Source organism: Euprymna scolopes, chromosome 17, assembly GCF_053919585.1.
Source record: "Euprymna scolopes isolate OS-2025 chromosome 17, ASM5391958v1, whole genome shotgun sequence".
NCBI classification, from domain to species: Eukaryota; Metazoa; Mollusca; class Cephalopoda; order Sepiida; family Sepiolidae; genus Euprymna; species Euprymna scolopes.
This window is the reverse complement of record NC_136498.1, coordinates 48,108,563-48,127,146: the sequence shown is the minus strand read 5'-3', so window position 1 is coordinate 48,127,146 and position 18,584 is coordinate 48,108,563. Positions and strand designations below refer to the sequence as shown.

General features: G+C 36.3%; 1 protein-coding gene, 1 long non-coding RNA gene and 1 pseudogene across 10 annotated transcripts in view; 2 read left to right on the top strand and 1 right to left on the bottom strand.

Annotated features, from left to right (window-relative positions):
- LOC145296741 (tetraspanin-18-like) overlaps positions 1 to 18,584 on the bottom strand; it is a 576,197-nt gene that overhangs the window by 150,762 nt on the left and 406,851 nt on the right. The gene's annotated exons all lie outside the window — the stretch shown is intronic.
- The window catches only part of LOC145296743 (uncharacterized), a 128,276-nt gene that overhangs the window by 33,716 nt on the left and 75,976 nt on the right, over positions 1 to 18,584 (top strand). The window lies entirely within an intron of this gene.
- LOC145297437 (5S ribosomal RNA) lies at positions 15,900 to 16,016 on the top strand (annotated as a pseudogene).

Sequence of the window (18,584 nt, the reverse complement as noted above, 5' to 3'; positions counted from 1 at the left end):
ACGGTAATAAATGCCGTTTGCTAAAACTTAAAAAAAAAAAAAAAAAAAATGCCGAGTCGGATTTATTCATTTTTGTTTGTTCCTTTGCGACAGTACCATACGGCGTGGGGGTTCGGGAGAGGTTTGAACTATAACGAACACGGTTCTAGCATAACGGCCACGTTACAGGTTTCTGTTCTGTCTGATAAGAGTGCTGTTATCAGTTTTATAACAGATGTCTTCAGAGTATCTTGGGTCAAAAATCGCTGCTAGAAGGAGGCCTAACGCCCGAGGTCATAGCACGCATGAATGCATCTTAGCTGTAATGGAGAGTCATAATTCCAGCGATATGCGATAAGACCATTGACAGGCTGAAATCCAAGATCTATCGCTCAGTCATCCAACCAGTCGGAATTTATGGCGCTGAATGTTGGTCAGCTAGAAAGGAGATAGAAAATCGTTTCAGTGTCATGAATATGAAGATACCGCGTTGTATATTAGGAAACTGCCAGGGGCAGGAAGACGTGGAGGGGTGCAGCACACCATGTCACCGTGGACTTTACGGAGAAAGCAAAAAGAATGAAGAGGTTAGGAGGAGGAGAGAGTGACGGGAACAACTCCATGCCCCTACCCTCCCTTGCGAACACTGTCCACGACTCTTTAACGATAAACTCATTTTTAACAGACACATTGTGCATAAACATCCACCCCAAAGATAGAAGACTAGTGGCAAACGACGAGACTCAATACTCGGACATGAGTACGAGCTGACGACGGCGCTTAGGCATCATCCTACTCGGCTACATCAACAATGACTGTATTCATGAGTAATATGGAATAGAACCAATCGCCGACAAGCTCTGTGAATTTCGACTGAGATGGGATAGCCATGTTCTGCGAGTCAACCACAGCCGTGCCAAGATACCGTACGAGATGACAGGAGTCCGGCAGCCAAGAGGACGGCCAAAACGGCGTTGGCTTCACCAGGAATTGAAAATTGGCAGTGTACTCCCTGATTGGGCACATGACCAAGGAAATGGGAGGGCAAAATAACATCTGCGGACCATAATCGGATTTTGTGAAATTTGCACCATCATTACAAATTATCACAACACTCATTAACATTTTTCCTCGCGTGGCTTTTAAGCCTTGATAAGTGATAACTCTTAGTTAAAAAATAACAGATAAAAAATTATCAAGGGACCCAGTATGAAGATTGATCCATTGATTAAACAAATTTACAGATTTGAAAATTGATCTGAATCTACTGGATACGAAATTATTATATTAATGTCCTGCGGGATTGTTTTGTTTACCTCTCAAACTGTCATGGCCGACACCATTTGCAATAGCTCTTCCTTTCATGGATGCAAGGGAGATAACTTTTGGATATTAAATTTAGACAGAAGATTTAACAACTTTTTCCCTACCTGTGAGAGGGTTCCGAACGGGGTGTACTTATTTGAGAACTATTGATAAGAGTTGCAAGGACTTCCCATCTTTGTTGCGTAACAGTTAAAATACCGATACGTATTAATGTCTATTTCAAAAAGTTTGATTTGATACTGGTAAGCCTTCTTCCTTGAATGTGTGGGGTAGGGACAGGCAGGCGCCTGATTGACCTCCCATGTCCTATCATTTACGCATTAATACTGTGAATAAATATCAGTGTTGGGGCGAGCAATCGGAATCGGGAAAATCAGAGTATTTCGAAATCGTAAAAATTTGTACTTATTTTCTGATGCCAAATACAATTATTTTTAATCGTATTTTTTTTTAAAACTTAATTTTCCATTGCTGGTACTAAGGATAACATGATAATTATTAATTTTTTAAATAACAGCGCAGCGAAAAATAAAATCTATGCATCACCCCCCCCCCCCGCCTTACTCAAGTATATTTTTACGATTGCGAAAATATATGTACATATTAGATGGGCTTTTACGAGAATCTGAAAACAAAACAAATTTATAAATAAATATTTAGAGATTTAAAAAGACTCGAAAGCGTGGGGAAAATATTGGAATCGTCCCATCGCTACTAAATATACGAATGAGTAACCCAGCAGCATGTGTTCAACAAATTATATGTACTAGCGGGACCTGTGGAAATTCCACAGCGGCATCTTTCATACGTAATATATTGCTGCTGGGCATTTTGTGGACGTTTAGCGTGAATGGATGGTTCGTTGTTTTTGTTTTACGGCATATCAACCCTTTTCGGGTTATTTAATGCCGAATCCAAAGATTTTGAAGAAAATTTTTTTTTTAATAGAATATATTTGTTGTTTTCAAGTCAGTTTCTATTTAACCCATAGTTGGGACCCTAACAGGTACTACCACTCCGGGTCAGAGTGGACCTGAGAGCAATGGCAATTAAAGGGTGGCTCCACACTCCCCAAAGCCCGCAAGCTGGGGCCTCACCACTGGATATAGTTTAAGGTCATATCCAGGACCCCCACTGAGGGACTTTTACCCTCTGCAGGGGGGCAGTCGGTGGATTCTAATGCCCCACTGACAGGGCCAAGCGTGAATGGAGACCTCGCGATATTATTGTAGCCCTTTTGTTAAAATTGTAGAAGTATTTATCTTAGTAATCTGGTTAATGTAGTGTCAGAATATATCTGGTTAGTATGGTTTATCTCCAATATCCTTATAGGAGTCTGTGACATATTTCCATTGTATGAATGCTTGGCGCGAACGGAAGCTTCACGATATCATTATACTATCTTTAAACAGAACAGACACTTCCCTTGGATCTGCGACAGAAGACCAAGAAAGTATATTTTAGTTTCACGTACGACCCAAAAGCATTTAATTTAATCTTTTTTACATTGTATCTTCGGTAATCGGGAGATCCTATTTATTAAAAAAGAGAATAAAAGGCGATAACAAACTACGAACATTAAAATAGCGTATCTACGTACTAATTTAATGCTCGTAGTATGATATCACCTTCTATCCTCCTTTTTTAATAAATGGGATCTCCCGATCGAATAATTTATAATCTGGAAATCGTGACACACGTACGTACGTACGTTAAAGTTACTACGGTATTAATAAATGTATTTCGGCAGAATATAAACCAATAAAGGTTGATTTGCTGTAAAAATAGACGAACAAAACCAAGTTGTAAGAGTGACAAGAAGTTGCAAGAGAAAATGCGGTTATTTAAAAAAAAATAAAATAAAAAAATTAAAAAAAACAGCCTGGAGTGTTGCAAGGTGCTTGACCCCCCCCCCCCACCACTCCATTTAAAGAATCTTGTATCAGATTTTAGTTTTCTTGAAGTTGAAGATAAGTGCGGATACGTATTAAGGAATTAAATCTATTTTTAATGAAATCTAACACGACATAGCTTAAAAAGGACACAACAAAAATACAGCAAAATGAGCATATATGGCCACTCGACGCGATTCCACACGAAGATGAAGGTAGTTCTTCAGAGGCGTGGAAGCAGATGAAATCAACACGCCCTGCAAGCTGATTGGTCAGTATGTACCCAAATTACCGAGCAGGGACATTCTCGCCTAGGGATTTTTTTATCCTTGGCGCCAAAATCAGTAGAGATTATACCATACCTGTAATGATCTAGTCCCTGTTGATTTCGCGGTCGAATATTAGTTCTGTGCAGTTCTTGGATATCCACCCTCCCAGGCCTTGCCTTCTCTCCTTGAGAAAGGGTTAGTTTATTGCTAATCGCCTGAGTGCCGACGGAGCTTCCCAAGCACTTTTTGTAGGTTAGAATGCCTCTCCTCGGGGGGTGCTGACTTTTCAATCCCACTTTCCGGATCTGCTGTCACAATTCTTGCAGTGAGAAAGAACTATTTACCCTTCATGGCTGCTGCGAATATGGTAATTGTAAGGAATGGGTATCAAGAGGATTTCAGTACTCTAGACTGACCGAGTTTCGATGGAGAATCTGGAGTTCGTCCCGGAAATAACCGAAGCAGTTTACGATTTTAAAGACACGAAAAAAAGAAAAAAATATGTAAAAAGACAGATGACACAAATCATGCAAGGGTTTGGGATTGAGTTATGTTAATGTTGGGATTAAAATTAGTGTTCTGACGATTAATCGGAATCGAGAATCCGAATCGGAAAAATTTGTGCATATTTTCCGATGCCAAAAACGATTCCTTTAACTGTCTTTATTTGATTTTGTTTACAACAAAACCTTCCACAGCTGACACTAATGATAAAATATTAAATATTTATTGATTTTAAAATACCAGTAAAGCTAAAATCTATCGATCACCCCGTACAAGTGTGTTTTCACGCTCGAGGGAATATATGCACATTTAACGTGTTTTACGGTGATCGGAAAAAATAACAATTTTATAGTTAAATATTTAGAGATTTATAAACAATCGGAATCGGAATTATATCTGAATCGTCCCATCACTAGTTAAAATTTAAAAAGTTGAAAAAAAAATGTCTTTCACAAATCGTAAATTGCTCCCACCATTTCCAGGACTGATTCTCTATTGATACTCGGAACTAGCTAGGCAAGTATTGAAGTGCTCTAGATATCTTTTACTTAAAATATCGATATATATATTAATTGCAGATTATGCATAAAGAAAAGAAGAAAAGAGTTTAGCTAGGGATGTGTAATGACCGACGCCATTTTGTATGTTCTAATCTTTTAGTGGAAAGAATAGCAGCGTTAATATCAAGTCGGTGAAAACGTTTTTGCCGATTTGCTGAAAGGGACATTTGAAACGATTGTAATTTATTTTATGCTTATTATTATTACTTGAACATATCATTATGGTTAAGTTATAACTTTTTCTTTCATATTATTAAAGCAGCATTCATAGTTTCCTGCAATATTCTCACCCATGTTGATCCGAAAACGATCTTCTTTAGTTAACAGAAATAGAGTCATTTTCCATCATGATGGCGCTCGTCCTCACACTACGTTTCTGATTAAAGATCTTGAAGAATTTACTTGGAAAATCTTGCCCCATCCTGACCTAGCTCCCTCTGATTATCACTCATTTCGAGGCTAACAAAGTCATTTAGATAGGTTAACATCACGAGAAGAGAGTGAACATGGTTTCGATTTATATTTTGTATCTAAATCGTAAAAAAATTCACTCACGATGCATTTGTAAGTTCGTTGGCAGATGAAATCAAGTTATCGAGAGCAAATGTCGACATTGTTAAGAATAAAGACTTTCAAAAATACAGTTCATTTTGAAGATAAAATTATAAATCGGTAAAACGTTTGCATCGACCTGATACAATTATTCGCATTTTTTTTTTTTTTCGGATTTTATTTTAAAATTTAATGCGCTTCAGAAATGGGACGTAGTTTCGGTTACAGACTGACCAGAATAATATAAAATACGGGCGTAATATTGTACAGTGACCTTAGGATACGTTTTCTTTTTTCAGGTTACGACGTGGAATACGATGCTTTTATGGCCCCTGGTTACGGTGTTTGCCCCGCCTTTCGGTGTTATTTATAATGTTATTTGATTATATACATGTGTATTATATACTGTACTGCATTTTGTTACTAATTTTTAATGCCGTATCCCGGTCTTACCTATTCTATTATGTCTATAAATGCGAGAATGTGTGTGTGTGCGTATGTGTGACGGCAATTCTCAACCTATATAGTCAACGAATCTTTGATCTACAAACTTGAAATTTGGTATATAGGGTATTCAGACATGTAGACAACTTTTTAATCGGTTTTCCTCTGGAAAAATGTCCGCTAAATTAAAAAAAATGATACTTAAGGGTCATCGGATTTTTATCTGTTTATCAACTGTTTCACGATTGCACATGTGCAGTCGTAGCAGTGTCAGAAATTTCGTGAAAATAGTGAATAATTCCACCCCATCTTTCCAAGCTTATAACTCCTCGAAAAATGTAATTCAAGCCCTAATTTTTTTTTTCAATTAAAGGAGTAAGGACCAAGGTTTTATTTAAAAAAAAAAACAAAAAACAAAACAATGTGTTTTTTTTTTTTTAAAAAGGTTTTAAACTTCGGACTTTACAGGTAAATTTCTAAAAAACTGATTTTTTTTTTTTTGTTTTAAATTTGAATATATTATTTATTGACCTTTTCTCTTCAATTTGTGATATATAAAACTATTAAACATAAATTAATTATTTACTTTTTAATAGACATTTCAAAATGAGAGGCGTAAATTATTCGACCCCCTATCTTTCTAAGCTTATAACTCCTCGAAAAATGTAATTCAAGCCCTAATTTTTTTTTCAATTAAAGGAGCAAGGACCAAGGTTTCATTAAAAAAAAAAAAAAAAGACAAAAAGAAAAAATGTGTTCTTATAAAATAAGGTTTTAAACTTCGGACTTTACAGGTAAATTTCTAAAAAACTGATTTTTTTTTTGTTTTAAATTTGAATATATTATTTATTGACCTTTTCTCTTCAATTTGTGATATATAAAACTATTAAACATAAATTAATTATTTACTTTTTAATAGACATTTCAAAATGGGGGGGGGCGTGAAAATGGGGGGGCGTGAATTTAAAAAAAAACGTTTGTCTAAAATATTATATTCGGTTTATTGGAAAGAACATAAAATTTCACATTGACCCTGAAAATATCGTAAAAATAGAATCAATAGAAAAATTTTGATAGATTTTTAAAATTTAAAAATATTGAGTTTAAAAATTGAAAAATATTGAGTTCGGAAAATTCATTACTGTTTTAAAAAAAAATAAAAATATTTTTATTACTTTTAAAACAACTGTAATAGTTTATTTTGGAAGTATAATCCATAAAGAAAATAAATAACCCACTTTTAACAGAGAAATTACGAGATTTTTATATTGTATTCGCAGTTTCGTGTTAGGGGTGTCAAAAATTCCTACAAAAATTCTGATACTGCGTGAAACAGGACAGCATGCTTATGTTTAGGATAAGTAGGTTTTAAAAGACTTTAAATAACATGTCAGGCTGGCCTAATGGTTATTGTATTTGACTGTCTTTAGGGTTTGGTTTCGATGTCAGCTCGAGTAGTTTTTTTTTACTTAAAATAAGTGAGCTGTTTAAAAAACAAAAAACAATACTCGCACGCACATGTCTCAGCTTCTTTCCGTTTTTTTTTTTAACTTCATTTTTTTTTAAAAGGAATTCAACGTTACGTTTAATAACTACGGTATTTCTTATTTCTGTTTATAATAAACAAGAATTCTGCATTAATTAAAATATAATATTTATGCGTACTTTACGACCGGACAACACCGGGCGGCCTACTAGTTATTAATAATTTCAATTCGTTACAAGTCAATGTATTTTTTTTAAATGCTACAACCTTTTTAAAATGAAAACAAAAATAATTTTCCCTTCGTTTTGAAATGAAAGCCCCGATTTGATGTTGAAATCTTTTAATTTATAGTTCGCTAAAAAATAAATAAATAAATAAATAAATGAAAAAAAATATAAAATTTCCAAGAAAGAAAACCTTTTGTCTTTATTTTCGCGAATCACGTTTCGCGCTTACGGAAGAAGCGCCATTGTATTATATTTTCATATATTTTAAATGCCGCCACCAAAAATGTCAGAAGCAGAATTTTGTCGTCATTTGTGTACGGGAACAAAAAAAAAAAAAAAAAAGGGGGGGGGGGGGAAACGTGCTACTGGGAAGGAATTTCGATCATTCAACGCGAACGCACGCATCGGTGTTCATAATCTTTATATGTCTGTAGACATGAGAAAATAGTTATGGTCCGAAAGAAGAAGGGTTGGGGGAAAAATAAATAAAAAATAAAAAAAGTAAAATATATAAACAATTTGGCCCCTTGTTGCTGGCAGGGTCATATAAAGGTTAGACGTATTTATAGAAGGACCCCTTTTCCTCTGGGAAATAGTCAGGAGGGTTAAATAAAAAATAAATGAATAAAAAAGAAACGGGGGAGATATAGTCTGTGGTGGGATCCAATTATTTTAGGAATCGGTTGCGGTTCTCTCTTATTTTATATGTCATGGAACAATATTTCTTATAAGATTTATATATTATTCTTATGAAGACATATACACATATTCCACTGTATTTTATATACAATATACTAGCAGGGATAACAAACGTTGCCTGGGATGGAATGATGATCAACGAACGTTTCACACTACCATATTTTTATTGTCATCAAAATCGGTGAAATCACCTACTTTATAATCAAATAGATTGATTATTGTCTGCTCTATTTGGGGACTCATCGCTGTGCCTTCCTGCAGTGACAGTCCACAATATATTGTACCTATTTACTATGCCTCCCCACGGGACAGAGTTTGACACCAGGGTCGTTTTTTAACGTGGAGAAATGGTACAAAAATAAAAAAAATTGTCTCAGTCGTGAAGGACTGATCCTCCACCAAAAGAGAACAAGAAATGGAAGTGCAGCATCTGAAGAACAGATACTACACTTTGATCTTGACCAAAAGGCCAAGTATTTGATACTGTATAGAACCTCCTGTTGATTTTATAAAATTATTATATATATATATATATATATATATATATATATATATATATATATATAGAGAGAGAGAGATATGATTGCAACGTCTTGACAGACGAGTGCCACTCCCTCAGACATTTAAAATCCATGAGCCCAAATGCCCGAGGGAGTATCTATATAAATATGATGTTACAGAGTCTTAGCTTTGTACGACAGCTAAGTCTCTCTCTCGGTTCAAAATTTTGAGATCCAGCAACAAGCAAGAGCAAGATAGCCAGCAACAAATTAAACTGCAGACCAGCTTAATGCGAGTAATGGTCTTCCGCTTTATGGTTTTTTAAATCAGAGATTTGCTACTCCTAGAAAGGTTGCCTTCACCACGGCTTACGGGAGCCCTCTCCACCCCAATACACATACATACAGAGTGGCCTACTTAAAAGTAGCCCGACCTCTCTAATCTTTCTCTTAACAACCAACTGACACCACAAGATAAAATGCAATTCATTTCCCAACAAGATGGCGCTACATGCCACACGTCTCACAGATCATTGACACGAATTCATGATATGTTTACGGAAGAGAGAACAATAAGCGAATAGTGATGACCACCACGTTCTCCGGACTTGTCAAAATATGATTTTTTTCTTTTTAATCTTTGGGGGACTTTAAAACAAAATGTTTATGCATATAATTCTCACAATCTAGACCAACTAAAGGAGAACATTACCAACGCTATCAAGAGAATCACCAGAGAAGATCTACAGGCAGTGTCTGCAAACGTTGTTAAACGTGCCCAGAAATGCATAGATGTCAACATGGAACACTTCCAGCATCTTTTATAAAATAACAGGTAATTTAAACAATAAAAAAATGTCCCTTCTCTCTACTACATTTTCTGGGCTACTTTATAACTGTATAATGGATTGAATTAAAGTTTAAATGCAAAAGTACCATGTTTCGTTGCGCTCTAAACAGAACCATTCATTTTGAACACGCCCCTGTTATATCAAAGAACATACTATTAGTTTGATATGCCTGCCCTTACTGCGTGTGCGGTGATAATAGCTTGAATTTAAGTTTAAAATGAAAAGTCAAGTATCATGGTGCAATTGTGCTTCTGTTGTTCTTGGCCTTCGGGCCGGGATCAAAGTGTAGTATCTGTTCCGGCAGATACTGCAAGCTATGACTAGCTATGACTAGCTATGACTAGCAAAGACCAGATGTGGGGGCAACCCCACATGCCTGACCTTTAACCAGCTCCCATTTCCCACCTCTCGGGAGCTGGTCCCCATTTTCCCTTCCCCCTCCCTTCACTCCTCACATTAAAAATCGGCCTTGTGCCTAATTTGCTCGGTGGGGGAGCAAATAAACACCATCATGGTGCAATTGTGCTTCTGTTGTTCTTGGCCTTCGGGCCGGGATCAAAGTGTAGTATCTGTTCCGGCAGATACTGCAAGCTATGACTAGCAAAGACCAGATGTGGGGGCAACCCCACATGCCTGACCTTTAACCAGCTCCCATTTCCCACCTCTCGGGAGCTGGTCCCCTTTTTCCCTTCCCCCTCCCTTCACTCCTCACATTAAAAATTGGCCTTGTGCCTAATTTGCTCGGTGGGGGAGCAAATAAATACCATCTGTTCCGGCAGATACTGCAAGCAAAGACCATATGTGGGGGAAACCCCACATATAAGACCTTGGTCAATGAAGGGGCAACCCTTCATACCAATTGTCACTATCCAGCTCCCCTACTCCCCGGGGAGTTGGTCCCCATTTCCCCTTCACTCCTCACATTAAAAATCGGCCTTGTGCCTAATTTGCTCAGTGGGGGAGCAAATTAATACCATCATGGTGCAATTGTGCTTTAAACCGAAGCATTAATTTCAAAGAACTTACTGTTAATTTTATATGTGGAGCCTTTCGGCTTGTCTGGGAATAAACTTTCTCAAATGCACTTGTAATGTTAGGTTGTGTAAGGTGTTAACTTCAATCAAAATCAGCTGTTCTTTCTATCACCGGATTATTTCAATTGTCGATACTTATCGAAGACATTCCGATACAAAACCTATCTAAGACCACTGCCAGACACAAATTACCTTCGTGTGAAATTTCATAAAAATCGACCTGACCGTTTTCGAGTCTATAGGGAACGAATTCACATACACAGAGAGAAAGTTCCTTTTATATCGTTGTGTGTGTGTGTGTGTGTATATATATATATATATATATATATATATATATATATATATATATAAAATATATTTTAGTCATCGACATACAGACCTGTTTCGTTGTTTCACAACTCATCAGTGCCGCTAGACTAACACCTCTCCCAAGCCGAGGATCGAACCTAGAACCGTCGTGATGACAGTCGGCAGTCCTACCCCCTGACTACGGAATCGGTGGCCGAAATTAAACTGTCCGAATGCCTATTTAAATAAACATCCGTCCGCCACTCGTAGAGGGCTCAAACGTTTTGTTTGTAAACAAATCGCGAGCTTCGCATTATTTCAGCTAAATTAAGTAGCGAGTAAGATAATTTACGAGAGTGCTCTACCGAAGAGGGGAGCTTTATAAAATATATTTTAGTCATCGACATACAGACCTGTTTCGTTGTTTCACAACTCATCAGTGCCGCTAGACTAACACCTCTCCCAAGCCGAGGATCGAACCTAGAACCGTCGTGATGACAGTCGAGAGAGAGAGAGAGAGAGAGAGAGAGAGAGAGAGAGAGAGAGAGAGAGAGAGAGGATTATTGTAAATCAATATTTGATAGCTTAATTCTTATTTGATAATTTGGCGTAAGCATTCGCTATTTCCAACGAAGACGGATATGCAACCAAATTATAACGCTCGCACACATTGCCATACATATGTTGAGCATCCAGGTTGAAAGCTTAAATCATATTCAAACTATATTTTTTTCCTCATATTTCTCAATACTAACACTTATACTACAGTCTTTGGAGCATTGTTTGCAACGGTTTCTCGCAAGTAGAACGGGTTTTCATAGGATTTCCTCCCCGTAGATTACAACATGGTCGTCAGCAAATACTTGTCACAAAGCGTCCCTATAAGTAAATTAAACTTAATCCATCCAATCAATCATTTTAATAACTCCCATAATAGTAGTCATCTTTCCACTGACACTCACTTCCATCTCATTAAACTTTATACTCCAATGGTTTTTGGTCTTGATAAGTGGTTACTCATTAAATAATAATAATAATGACAATCAATTATATCCTCTCACTCCCGATATCATGAGTGATAAATCTATTCGATTATAGAAAAAGTTTAATGCATAAAAAGAGCATGTTGAAAGGGAGGGGGAGTTCAGAAGGAGAGAGAGAGAGAGAGAGAGAGAGAATGGTTCAGGACATCAAAGAGTATTAAAACAAATAATGAAAAATTATGGGAAACAAATTTCAGAACGAGAGAAAAAATAATGAGAGAGACTAGAGAGAGAGGGAATATGTTCGGATAGAGAGCAAAAGTTATAAAAAATATACAAAGAGAGAGAGAGAGAGAGAGAGAGAGAGAGAGAGAGATTTCCAAAGGAAGCGAGATTTTGGTTGCCCTTATCGGAAGCCTATGTTAAAAAAAAAAAAAAATGCCCAACGTAGACGGGATGCCAAAAGGGGGCATGTTTGTAAGTAGGTTAGCCTATGAATATCTCTAACCACATCTGCTAATCTTTTTTTTTTTTAGCGGACCCTTCACACACAATCGCTGACGCAGACCCCATTGTGTTTTTATTGCTGCAGTTTTGTTCACTTTTAAATAGCGAACATGGCGGCCAAGAGACTAATGGGAACCGACAGGGGACATAATAGCGACACAATGAAGATACAGAGATTTCTACGTGTCACGATAACTCTTACTCGTCGCCTGCGATTAAAAAGGTTCTATTTGCATATGCCGGTTATTTTGACCTATTAGTTGTAAAATGTTTCATCTGAACGATCATGTTAGTTTCACGTTAAAATCTTCGTTTAACGGCTACGGATTTTTATCGTTAGCCCTTAAAGTCGACAGCAATTGGAGCATTCCTGTAATGATCCGGTCCCTGTTGATTTTGCGGTTGAAGTTTAGTTCTGTGCAGTTCTAGAAGGTCCACTCTTCCAGGCCTTACCCTTAGAAGAGGAATGTTTATTGCTAATCGCCCGAGGCGGCCTTACCGCGGAATGCCGGCGAAACGGTCCAGGGATTTTTTGCAGGCAAAAGTGCTCCTCCTCAAGGTCGCTGACTTTCCAACCCTTGTGTCTAAGTTCTTGCAGTGCGAGATAACCAAACATCTTCAAAAAAAAATTCTGATAAACAAAATTGTTTTTTTTTTACTTGAATGTCACCACTCATCAAGGTCTGAAGGCCACTCGAGGATAAGGGTTAATGATTGAAAAGTGGTCATTGAGACAACAGCGTAGTGATCGGTAATGAAAGAGATTGAGTAGAATTTGATTATTTAAGCTCGACAAGAACTTGTTTACATTGGACTTGAAAACCACCACGTTGTAATCAATTGGAAAGCAGACCCACGACACAAAGTTCTACATGCAGTTCTAGGAAAGAAACTGTTCATGGAATTTGCGTTTAAATTTAGGCACAGCTTTTATTTATTTTATTAAACGTGTCACCTGTAGATCTGGCGTAAATGACATTGAAAGATATGTTGGAGATGAACGTGAATTTGAACCCATGCCATCTAGCAATAGAGAAAGTGCACATCTCTGCCCGTCAACGCCACGATGAAACACCTTCTATGAAATAAAGTGAAGCCGGTCTCTTTCTTAGCCTTTGTCATCGATTTATATTCTCCAACAAGATTAATATTTAATAATGAATAGTCGTTTTTTCGTGTGATATCTGTGTAAAGTTCGGTTTATGTATATTTATGTACAGAATTCAATACATAACAAATTAACCGATCGTTATAATACGTTGAAAAAGAGCTGCTATGTGTAAGAAGTGTTAATATGAACATTTCGTTTCATTTAGTTCATTGCAAAGAGTATAAAACAAGGATCGAAGCACTTCGTGAAAATTCAGATACGACTGACTTTTTTTGTTAAATTTTAACAGTAGCTATACATCATTAATAATACATGTTCTTTTTTTTTCTAATTTCACTTGTTTTAAGGGTATTTTAAAGGGTTTTTACGTGGTGTAATATGTAATCTGTAAATTCAAATATTTCATATTTGCATAAAATTTCATTTGATTTAGTCATTAGACGCCACCTAAGCAAGATTCCCTGTGTTTCAATTTTTTAAAAGTAAGCCTTAATTTCTTATATATATATATATATATATATATATATATAAGCTACATTATACAGAGTAGTGTGATCAGTAGAGTTCACTTTGATTAAACGACGGACATCCATAAAAAGGAAACACGTCTTTATTTTCATTTATATATAATTTGAAAGTCATAGAAATGGTAGTATTGAGTTCAGGGCTTTTAATAATACTCACGAAACGTCAGGATCCTCGAGGATCCTCGATTAAAACGCCTTAATCCTCGAGGGGATTAAAGCCTTTTAATAGCCACGCGTATTTCACCGGTCGCCATTCTAGTTCTTGTTTACGACATTGCGAAAATACAGTTGTAACATTTCAGGATTTCGTATAAAAAACTATTCAATTGAACAAAACGTACGCATACAAATAAAAATACATATTTAATTGAAAGTGGAGAGGGGTTAACTCAATCTTTAATTGCTTTTTATTCTTTCTATTTCACATAAAAGAAAACAGTAGTCAATTAAAAGTACGCACACCCAATTAAACAAAGCATAAGTATTCAAATAAAAAAGTTTTCAATTAAAAGTATTGCAGGGGGAGACTATTCAAGCGTTAGGTGTTTTCTATTGTTTTCATTTTGAAAAGAAAAAAATATTCAATTTAAAGTGTTCTAAAACAACTGTAAAGATTCAAAGTAAGTATTAAAAAAAAAAAAAAAAAAAAGTAGATACTTAAAGAAACCAAAAACTCAATTTTACTTTCCAACTTTAATCAGAAAAGTATATTTTTTTTGCCGCTGTCCGTTTGTGCGTTAGTTTTCTGATTTTCTGAAAATAAGGTCTTTATCTTTCGAGTAAATTTTGCATAAACTCATATGATTAAGTAAGTTTTGAAAAATGTCGGTGGTACGCCCAAATAACAATTTTTAGTCAATATCTAAAATTTGATTTTTAGTCAAAATCAACTCAAAGTAAATATTGATAGTTATTTACTTGTAACCAATATATCTGCCACAACGATTAGGTGTTTGTTAATAAGTCGGGAAACCACGGTTCAATCCTCAATAGAAAAAAAAATAAGAAAAAGAAAGTACTTGATGACCTCTTGCATTATAAACTGAGGATTAAGAGTAAGTGGAGTAATAAGGGAGTAGTAGTGGTATCAGTCTATTAACCAATGAAAAAGGAGCCTTCGGGTTGCTCTCGATTATAGCCGACTATTTTACCTTGACATGGAAAACTTGTTTTCCTGCTAAGACAAAAAAACATGAACACTTGTATCTGCAAAAATTACAATGTCATTAATATCTAAAAGTAAACTCATAGTTTTTACTCCAAATTCAACAAAACTTGTAATTAATGTTTGTTTGCATTATTCAAGGAGGAGTAATTGCAAAGGGAGATAACTCAAGCGTTTATTATTTCTAAAGTATCCTGTACCTCTATAAGGCCACCATTCGCCCATGTATGGAGTATTGCTGCCACATCTGGGCTGGTGCATCTGCTACTAGTCTCTCGCTCCTTGACAAGGTTCAAAAGAGAGTCGCAAACCTGATAGGCCCTGAACTGGCATCTAAGCTTCAGCCTCTGTCCCATCGACGAATCCCTCTGCCTTTTCTACAAGTATTTTAGTGGTGAATGCTCTGACGAACTGCAATCACTTGTGCCCCCACGACGTGAGCACCCTCGACAAACCCGACAGGCTGCTAAATCCCACCCCCACACTGTAGAGATCCCTAGATGTAAAAGATCTTTTTACTTCAATAGTTTCTTCCCCAGAACCGCTAGACTCTGGAATTCCATTCCAGGTGCCTGCTTCCCCAACAGTACTGACGTGCAGAAGTTCAAGTGTAACGTGAACCGACACCTTGCTGCCCAAATCCCTACATAGTACCCCAGTAGTTGTTGCCCCTGATAGTAGCCCCCTACACCAAAGTGGCAATTTGCCTTGTTTGGGGTGAAAATGTAATAAAAAAAAAAAAAGTGATGTTCCTATTTCCTTGCGCCCCTTCGAAGGCAGAGTTAGACACAAAGTCGGTTTTGAATGTAGGGAGAATACAGCAATTAGAAAAGGTACATCCTGGATTGCAAAAAAAAAAATGTCCTTAATCTAAGAAGACCCAGCCTCTACAAGCCTATGGCAGAAACAGCAGGGTAATAAAGGCCGAGTTTAGCATCAGAACAGACATTGCACCCTTTGATGTTATTACTAATTAAACCATCGTATTTATTTATGCATACAGCATAATCACGTTGGCACACCGGTTCTCGTTAGATCACCGAAGTTAAGCAACGTAGAGCCTGGTCAGTACCACATGAGTGACCATTTGGAAATACCAGGCGCTGTATGTATTCAGCTACGTAGGTAAGTATAATACCTTAGAGAAATAAAATCCTCTACCTTGCACAGTTCTATGTCACCCTTGGGTAAAGTGTAGCACCTGTTAATCTCTGTCTAATATTCTGGAGGCTTACCATATACGGGGTGGGGGTAGAGGAGTTCCTAAGTTACGATGAAGGCAATGCACAAAAAGGAGGGATGTCTCTGTTGTAAAATCAAACCGGATAGATGAAGTCTGTTGACCTTTTACGACAATCTTCTAGTGACGATGTCACAAACAAAACACCCGTTTCCAATTCGTCATTAGCCAGCACGGAAGTAGTAAGGCTTATTAAACTGTCATGAAAATGATCATATCAGTGCGCAATTTGGGTTAGCCAGAGATAGCAAAATATAATGAATATTTAAAATTATACAAGGGATCCAGAAAGTCTGGCTACATAATCTACAGAGTATGCATTGTGCATAAAGCCTGGCTAGTTAATCTACAGCAGTGGTTCTCAACCTTTTTTTACTCATGGACCCCTTTTCCCTTCTTTTTATCTTGGTGGACCCCTTCATAACTATTGGTCATAAGACAATCTTCTATTTTTCACTCATATAAATTTTGAGGTTTTAATAATCAAAGAAATATTATATAATTAAGCTTTATTTTTTAAATGAAAACTAATTTAATGCAAATAAAGTATTCTACAACAACTATAATAATTATGATAATAATGATAATAAGTAATAATGATAAGTAATAATAATAAGTAAGTAATAATAATAATAATAATAATAATAATAATAATAATAATAATAATAATAATAATAATCTAAATTAGAGTGATAATAATTCTTTACCAATTGTATTTTGTTATGTTTTGCCTGTGGAACCCCAGAAATATTCCATGGACCTCTAGGGTCCATGTGGACCCCGGTTGAGAACCCTTGATCTACAGGGTGCTCACAAAGTGTGGCTAGTTAATTTACAAGGTGCCCACAAAGTCTGGCTAGTGAATCTACAGGGTGTTCACAAAGTCTGGAAGTTTAATCTACAGGGTGCCAACAAAGTTTGGTTACATAATGTAGCCAGACTTTGTGGACACCCTGTATAATATACATATTTTATTTAAAATATATTTTAAACAAAAGTAATGTTCAAATCAGTTGCCAATGACCGCATCTTTGTGATATTGTTACACGGAACAAAATTAGCTCAGTCAAGTGTTTGGTCGTTGAGAAATTCTTAGAAAATAAAAACAAGGAAATATACTCTTAGAAATGCATCATTTAGTGGTGTACCTTATGTGCGGTATTTTGTGAGCGGGCGGTTGGGGGCAACTTGATGCTGAAAATATCATAAAGTGCTGCAAGCATGGTGATTCAAAATAGGAAAAAACACGCAAACGCTATTGAGAGTACCTATTTACTTGCAACGTAACGAGGGTAGAGTTGGGCGTAAAGTCGGTTCAAATGTGAGGTAAAATACCGTCTCCTCCCAAAAATGACATTGTGCATTAGGATATGTTAAAAAAATGTCTCAGTTGACGGGGTTCCCCTCCCCCACTTACCGATGACAGAATAGATGAAGTGTAGCATCAGAACAGATACCGCATTTAGCTGGGAGGTGACGGTGGTCAAATGGTTAAATACATGTACTGACCAAGTGGGAGTTCCAAGTTCGAATCCAGTTCGTTCCGGCAAAATCACTTTTACTTAGGGATGTTGGCAAACTTCTCGTGGCCCCTCCCGTCAGTACTCAAGTACTCAATGTCTTTTTAGAAAGAATTCTGAAAAGAAAAATAGCAGGGAAACCTATGCCAACTACAGTATTTTCGGATTCATACGACACGATGATGATGACCGAACTTTGCCCCTAGCACTAGCACAAATGCGTATCCCTATTTAATATTTTTCCTCACAGGAGCAAAGTTAAACTTGACATCGGTTTTTAATGTTGGAAATATACCCCCCTCTCAATTTACACACAGTTAAAAAAGTAACATTAGTTTAGATTATCCGTTGCCTAACACGGACCAACATACATTCTATCAGGTAAATTCGTATTTTACAAAAGCCATGTTGTCGCAGATTTTATTTACTGTCCATTTTACTTAGCTGTCGCCTAAATTTAAACAATCCGTTAAAAAATATCAGGAAATGAAAACAAAACAAAAAAAACTACATGGTTTATAGAAATCTTCTATTTAGTTGATAACAACGATGCAGAAATAAATCAGCTTATCTGAAACCTGTGCGAAGATAAGCGCATTTAAGTTTTATTGTTCATATGAAGCTCTCTCTGGGAGAATATCGGACTCCTTGTGTAAAATGTTTTGCTTCGATTTTCACCTCTCGTCGTTTATATATATATATATATATATATATATATATATATATATATATATATATATATATATATATATGTGTGTGTGTGTGTATATGGGTACATATTAAAAAAAATATTTTAATAAGAGCTATTTACAACAGAACTCCGAGATACGGCTTTAAAAATTATAAGCAAAATACAGTACAGTGTATAATACACATGTATATAATCAAATAATATTATAAAAAATACCGTAAGGCGGAGG